The sequence below is a fragment of the Sciurus vulgaris genome (genome assembly GCF_902686455.1).
Source record: "Sciurus vulgaris genome assembly, chromosome: 1".
Lineage (NCBI taxonomy): Eukaryota > Metazoa > Chordata > Mammalia > Rodentia > Sciuridae > Sciurus > Sciurus vulgaris.
This window is the reverse complement of record NC_136461.1, coordinates 145,340,351-145,348,180: the sequence shown is the minus strand read 5'-3', so window position 1 is coordinate 145,348,180 and position 7,830 is coordinate 145,340,351.

Below are 7,830 nucleotides of genomic sequence, written 5' to 3'. Positions count from 1 at the left end.
ATGATGTACCTTACAGAAATAGAGCAAGCAATTATGAAATTCATCTGGAAGAATAAGAAACCCAGAGTGGCTAAAGCAATCCTCAGTAGAAAGAGCGAAGCAGGGGGTATCGCAATACCAGATCTTCAACTCTATTACAAAGCAATAGTAACAAAAACGGCATGGTATTGGTACCATAATAGACAGTTAGATCAATGGTACAGAATAGAGGACATGGACACAAACCCAAATAAATACAATTTTCTCATAGTAGAAAAAGGGGCCAAAAATATGCAATGGAGAAATGATAGCTTCTTCAACAAATGGTGCTGGGAAAACTGGAAAACCATATGCAACAGAACGAAATTAAACCCCTATCTCTCACCCTGCACAAAACTCAACTCAAAATGGATCAAGGACCTCAGAATCAGACCAGAGACCCTGCATCTTATAGAAGAAAAAGTAGGTGCAAACCTTCAACTTGTTGGCTTAGGAGCAGACTTCCTTAACAGGACTCCCATAGCACAAGAAATAAAAGCAAGAATCAACAACAGGGATAGATTCAAACTAAAAAGCTTTCTCTCAGCAAAGGAAACTATCAGTAATGTGAAGAGAGAGCCTACAGAGTGGGAGAAAATCTTTGCCACTCATACTTCAGATAGAGCGCTAATTTCCAGAATATATAAAGAACTCAAAAAACTCTACACCAAGAATACAAATAATCCAATCAACAAATGGGCTAAGGAAATGAACAGACACTTCACAGAAGAAGATGTACACACAATCAACAGATATATGAAAAAATGTTCAACATCTCTAGTAATAAGAGAAATGCAAATCAAAACTACCCTAAGATTTCATCTCACCCCAATGAGAATGGCGATTATCAAGAACACAAGCAGCAACAATAGGTGTTGGCGAGGATGTGGGGCAAAGGGTACACTCATACATTGCTGGTGGGGTTGCAAATTAGTGCAGCCACTCTGGAAAGCAGTATGGAGATTCCTCAGAAAGCTTGGAATGGAACCAGCATTTGACCCAGCTATCCCACTCCTTGGCCTATACCCAAAGGACTTCAAATCAGCATACTACAGAGATACAGCCACATCAATGTTCATAGCTGCTCAATTCACTATAGCCAGATTGTGGAACCTAGATGTCCTTCAATTGATGAATGGATAAAGAAACTGTGGCATGTATATACAATGGAATATTACTCAAACATAAAGAATGATAAAATTATTGCATTTGTAGGCAAATGGATGATATTGGAGAATATCATGCTGAGATAAGCCAATCTCAAAAAACCAAAGGACAAATGATCTCGCTGATAAGCTGATGATGACATATAATGGGGGGTGTGAGGGGTTAGCGTTAGGGTTAGGGTTAGGTTTAGGGTTATGGTTAAGGAGCGTGGCAAGAATGGAGGAAGGAAGGGCTATATAAAGGGAAAAGAGGAGTGGGAGGGGTGAGGGGGAGGAAAAAAAAATAGAATGAATCAAACAACATTAACCTATGTAAATTTATGATTATACAAATGGTATGCCTTTACTCCATGTACAGAGAAACAACATGTATCCCATTTGTTTACAATAAAAAAATAAAAGGTGACAACTTGCAAAAGCGTAGTTGTTTCAAACCAGAATATTAACATTAATACTGTCAAGTTACAGAATATTCCCTTTACCATAAGAAACATTCCTGTTGCTCTCATACAGCCACGCCGACTTCCCTCCTGTCTACACTGATTTATTCTCCATTTCTAGCATTTTGCCATTTGAGAATATTATGTGATTAGAGTGATAGGGCATGAAACCTTTTGCAACTTTTTTAGGAATACTTTAAGACACGTGATTTATGGAATGGCTTTCCACTCTTCTCTCCCAGTCTGTAACTCATCTTTTCATTGTATTCACATAGGCTTCAAAATAGAAAATGCTTTAAATTTTGATAAGGTCCAATTTATCAATTTTTTTCCTTTTATGGATTATGACTTTGTGTTAAGTCTAAAAATTCTGTCTTGCTCTAGATAGTTAAGAATTTATTTTATATTTTTTCTTAAAAGTTTTGTAATTTTATGTTTTAAATCTAAGTCCATGATCCATTTTGAATTCATTTTTTTGTGTAAGATGTAATGTTTGGTTTGAGGATCGTTTTCATGCCTACAAAAGTCCAACCATTTCAGCCCCATTTGTTGAAAAGGCTATCCAACCTTCATTGAACTGCTTCTCCATCTTGGTCAAAATGTGAATCTTCAATTGTGTCAATATGTTTAATTTTAGAAACCCCTATTTCAGGGTGATGAGAACTGTTTGGAAGTAGATCAAGCTGACATTGTGAATACACTAAATGCCATGGAATTGTGGATCTGAAATAGTTAATTTTATGTTGTGAATCTCATCTCAATAAAAGAATGAAGGAAAAGCTTATCCTAGCTAAGCATTCTTTTAATGATCTATACAAAATAAGTTTTTCAAAGTTTGAGTGCAGAAGCCTCTCGGCACCTTTTGGTCTATTCATCATTCAGTATGTGCTTCCAGCTTCCAACTCCCTCACTGCTAAAGTTAGGTAATGTCCTAATGTCTAACCTCCGGGTAAACATTTTTAATAGTGAGACGACATGTGGGCAGTCAGAACAGCAGGAGTTCTTAGTAGACCTAATATTTCCTGGCAATCAATCCCCACATGTCCTTAGTCATTCTTTGACCATTATTTATATCCTCACTTGTCTTCATCCCTCTGAAGTAAAGTGCCCTCAACAGAACACTCTATTATATCATGTGGTAATCATTGCCTTTCCCTCTGAGCACACAGCTCTGGAATAATATATTTTATCACTTTTCTGGCAAGGAGTTCACAGGCTTCTCCTAAATGAGAGCAACACAGTGAGTCAAGGGCAGAGAGTCTAAGATGTCTATGACTTGCTGAATTTCCAAGCAGTCCCAGACTGAAACTTCCTCCCACATATTCACAATGACAGGATCCACCTTTAAATCTGGAAAATTTTCAGATTAAAAGAAACTTTGGAGAGGGCAGAGGGTGGGACCTATATCTTTCTAAATCTAGGGCTTTATGTTTTCGCAGTTTGACCTGGTTTCGAGAAATCAATCAGAATTTATATCACTGCATTTAGATGATCTTCAAGTGGTCAACCAAGGCCGAGCTGGAGAACCCCATACAGCCTGTCTTCAGAATACTTTTTGTGAAGAGAAAATTAGTCTTTAAGTCATCTAACTTATGACACCCTGGCCATGGCCATCAAGCATTCTAAATTTAGTCCAGAATCAGGACAAACTGGAAACAAGTTTTCATATGGAAGTGCCCTATGACCCGACATCGCATCACGTGTCTAGGCATTAGAAGGAGAGGGATACCTTTGCATTTCTGTGGAATAAGTTTTTCCTGACCACCATGCCCTGAACACAGATGAAGGGCAAAAGAATTACACCATCACAACCTGCTTTTAACCCTAACTTGCTGTAAGTTCATTTATGTAACAGTAAGTTCATTTATGTAAATACTTGTCATTTCTTCCTTTAAGCCTCAGTGACACCCCATCAGGTACACGCTGCCATCCCCTTTAATGTGTTAACTATTTTTCTTTCTTTCATGTTATTTCCCAGAAGTTTCCCCATATTGAACTTTGATGAATAATTGTATTCCAGGGAAATATTAACAAGTCTTCCCTGAAACACATCCCATCTTCTAGTGAGCATGAGGAACATTCCCATACTGCCTCTCTCCTCCAAAGTCACGTTTGTTATTAAGACATTAGAAGCATGGGGGGGGGGGGGGTCCTGTAATAAACTTAACTTTGTGTTTCTTAAACCTAATTTTACCACACACACACACACAAATCTTGCATGGTGTGTGTGTGTGTGTGTGTGTGTGTGTTGTCTAATAACATCTCTGGAACACAGGGGCTAGAAGTCTATTTTAAAACAAACAGCCTACACTTGCTGATTCTATTTTCTCACTCTCATTGCTGTATTAAATTTGCCATCTCAGAGTATACTAGCAATCTGCAAAAAGTAAAATCCAGTTATTGATTTTTGTTTCTTCCATTAATATTGGTTTTGACATTTCTGAGCTAGCCTACACAATCAACAGCATACATATTCTTCAAGCTTCCCACTTTGAATGTGTAATTCCTTATCACTGCCATCAGTTATTTATCTCAATTTCCTTATACTATGTCCAGACCTCTTAGCCTGGCCTTCAGAAATGCACACCATCCAAAACCAAGCTTATTTTCCATCTGTGTCTTTTTCTAATCACATTCATACGTCTTTATCCTCTGCCCTGACGAGTCCACTCAACACCCTACCAAAATACCAGTGCATTTCCATTTTAGAGTATGTGTTCATTCAGTTCTTGCAAACAAGGTTAAAAAGTTTCCCCTTTCCTGATGCTTAATCTTATGTGTCCTGAAAGCAACTACCCTTGCTGACCTAGCCTCCCATCAGTTTTTTTGGTAATTTTTAATATCAATATTTCCCCCTCTAAACTGTAAACTCCATAAGGACAATGGCCATGTGTTCTAATTACAAATTCTCCAGCCTCGCTTAGTATCTGATAAGTAATCTGTAGATGTTCCAGAAGTTCAAGTTTAATTGAATCTAAATTCAATTTCTATAGCCTGTGCTTCTCATTGCCTTCCATTGGTAGTTAACATTTTGGTCTGTGCACTCCATGAATCACTTTAAATATACCAATTTCTTTAACCTTATGTTTAGGGAATTGTGTGCATTTGTAACACCCTCAGCAACCAGGAGAATGGCTCATACATAATTTAAGTACTGGAGACACCTTGAGAATTCAGTTAGTTAATTCAGAGAACAGCGTAGGTCTCATCTCCCATGAAGTTCTCCTATGCCTCATATCAAGCTTTTTATTCTGGTTCCTTCTTAGCAGTTCCCATCTCTCCAGCTGGTATTTGTAGATTTGCTTCATGCGTACATTGACTTTCTTCTACTGAGTTTGCAATTTTTTTTTTTTTTTTTTGTACCAGGGATTGGACCCAGAGGTGCTTAACCACTGAACCATATCCCCAGGCCTTTTTATTTTTATTTTGAGACATTGTCTTGCTAATTTCTTAGAGCCTTGCTAAGTTGTTGAGGTTGGCTTTGAATTTGCGACCCTCCTGCCTAAGACTCCCAAGTCCTTGGGATTCCAGGTATGCATCACTGAGCCAGTTGAGTTTGTGAATTCTTTAACAGTGAAAATCTATATTTCATAGTTCATCTTTTAATCAGGGAAGAATGTAAGAGGAATTAGTTAAATGTAATGAAAAGGAGCTAAACTGATTACACTACAATTCCCTTTATTATTATTGATATATATGATACAATGTTACTACCTCAATCTTTTATGCAGACACAAATGACATAAAATATATAATGTACTCTGGTAATTTTAATCATACACAAAATATGAAGTGATCAAAACTATGTTACATAGATATTTTACAAGAAAAAGGGCTAATAACACATTCAGATGAAATACATCATAAAATTTGGGATGTTATATGATGTTAAATATAGATATATTCAAAACAATTACTATTTATAGAACCAATTTGATATTTTACTGTTTAAAATAACAAATGCTGTGTAAATAAGTATTTATAAAAATATTTTTTTAATCAAAAAGCTATGTTCTAATTTACTTGGCAATTACAAAAATATATATTCATCTGGAACTCTAATAAATTTACTTGAAAGTATTAGATATTCAAATTTGAAAGTGTCTTCTAAAGTATTTCATCAACTTAGTATTCTTGACTACATATAATATTTATGAGTACATGGTATTAGGTTTGTTATGAATATTACCATTTTAAAAGATACAAGTGATCAATAAACACAGATATTAAAGATTTTCAAACCAAACACAACACATATACTAGACCCACCGGCTACACCGTGTACAACATAAAATCTTGAAAACATTTGTTAAATTACTACATGACATTTATTGTTATTTGCACCTAAAATTAAATATCAAAAGTTTCCCATTTCTAGAAAAAATGTAATTTTAAAATTTAACAATTTTTTTCTTAACCAGCTACTTCTTGATGGCAAAGCCAGATTAAATAATTTCAAATTGAATAGTGGTATGGTTGGTATTTGAATGTCCCTCAAAAGTTCATGTAGTAGAGTGGCACTACTGGTGGAACCACAGAGTGGGGCTTATGAGGGAAAGTTACGTCATGCGGGGTGTACCTTTGAAAAGAACTGTAGGACCCTGGACCCTTCTTGCTCAAAACCATGGAGCCAACTGGTTATTTAGAACCTCTCAAACTGTAAGCTGAAACAAACCTTTTTTGTTTATAATTTTATTATTTCAGGCATTTTATAATGGTTACAGAAAGCTGACTAACACCAAACTAGCATCAGTGATCAAAAAGATGTTCAACCAAATACACTTACTACTTGGACAGCTCTGATGTCTACATTACATACACTGAACAATTCCATTTTTCATATTTTACTATAAAACAAGACTTAAGAATCTCAGTAATTTTATAATGTGCTATCATATAAACAAAAGTAGTAAATATATATAATATATATATAGACATACATACACATATATCTCATTTAGTACACCTAGTAGACTTCAGAAATCTCTTCTCAGTGAGAGACACACACTATCCTGAGTGAAGTAGGCCTCCTGTCCAGTGAACAAATGCTAAAAGACACAGGGGGCCATACTTTTAACAGTCTTCCATGCCTGCTTGTAGATGTTTGGCAATATGAATGATGACAGAGCATTAAAGGCATTTTACATGCTTTTAATGGCAAATTGTTGAAGTAGTTAAGATTCTTCTGAAATTGCAGCACCTAGAGAGATGGTGGTCAGTATGTGTAAAGGGAATCACCTGGGGCCATTCTTGGCACAGAGCCATCTTACATTTTCCTCCCACCTGTTCTGAAAGTTAAAGCTTTGCTGAGGATCATCTCTAAAAATCCAAATACTTGAGAGAGTACAAAATATTTTTTTCATAACTGAAATTCAGATCATCCTAAACCATTTCAAAATCTTCTTCCCTAAATACCTAAACAGGACAACTGACAACTCATTCAGCAAACAGGTGAAAATATATACCTGCTCATGAGGTTACTACTGGCTATGAGAGTTGTTAAACTATAATTTAGCAAGATGTTACACTTGAAGTTAGTCCTTGAAAATTAGTTTCCAAAAATTCAGAAGCAATTCAGTCAAACCTAAAGTTAGCTCCAATACCACTTGTGAAGGAAGTCTGAAAGTGACATTTAAAATAAAATATGAAGTACAAGCAACTTGAAGGATGACTGTTGATCTTAATTTCCTTATTATGAGTTTAGAAAATCATAAGCGAATAAAAATGTGCCCACTAATCAGCATTAAATGCTATACAGAATAAGATCTACTTGATCTAAAGAAAGGCTACTTTAGCATTTTAGGTAAAAATGTATTAGTTTTAAATACAAGGAGTAATTTATTCTCAACCCAATACTTCCAAATCAATAAATATTAATCTTGCCTATAAAATGTATTGCCAGAAGACTAAAAAGTTTTTTTTTTTTTTTTTTTGGTGGTGCTGGGAATTGAATCCAGGGCCTTGTGCTTGCGAGGCAGGCAGTCTACCAACTGAGCTATCTCCCCAGCCCAAGATTGCTTTCTTAAACTTGATGTATTGCTTTCTTAAATCAGTTTGCCCCTTACAATTTGTTTGCCTGTTTATTTTCTTGGATAATACGGTCATCATCAAGGTCAACTCCATTTTGTTTTTTTTCACTTAATGATCACAAAATTCAAATGAATAGAGTCACAACCAATGTCATATGTTTTATAATATCCTAAGAA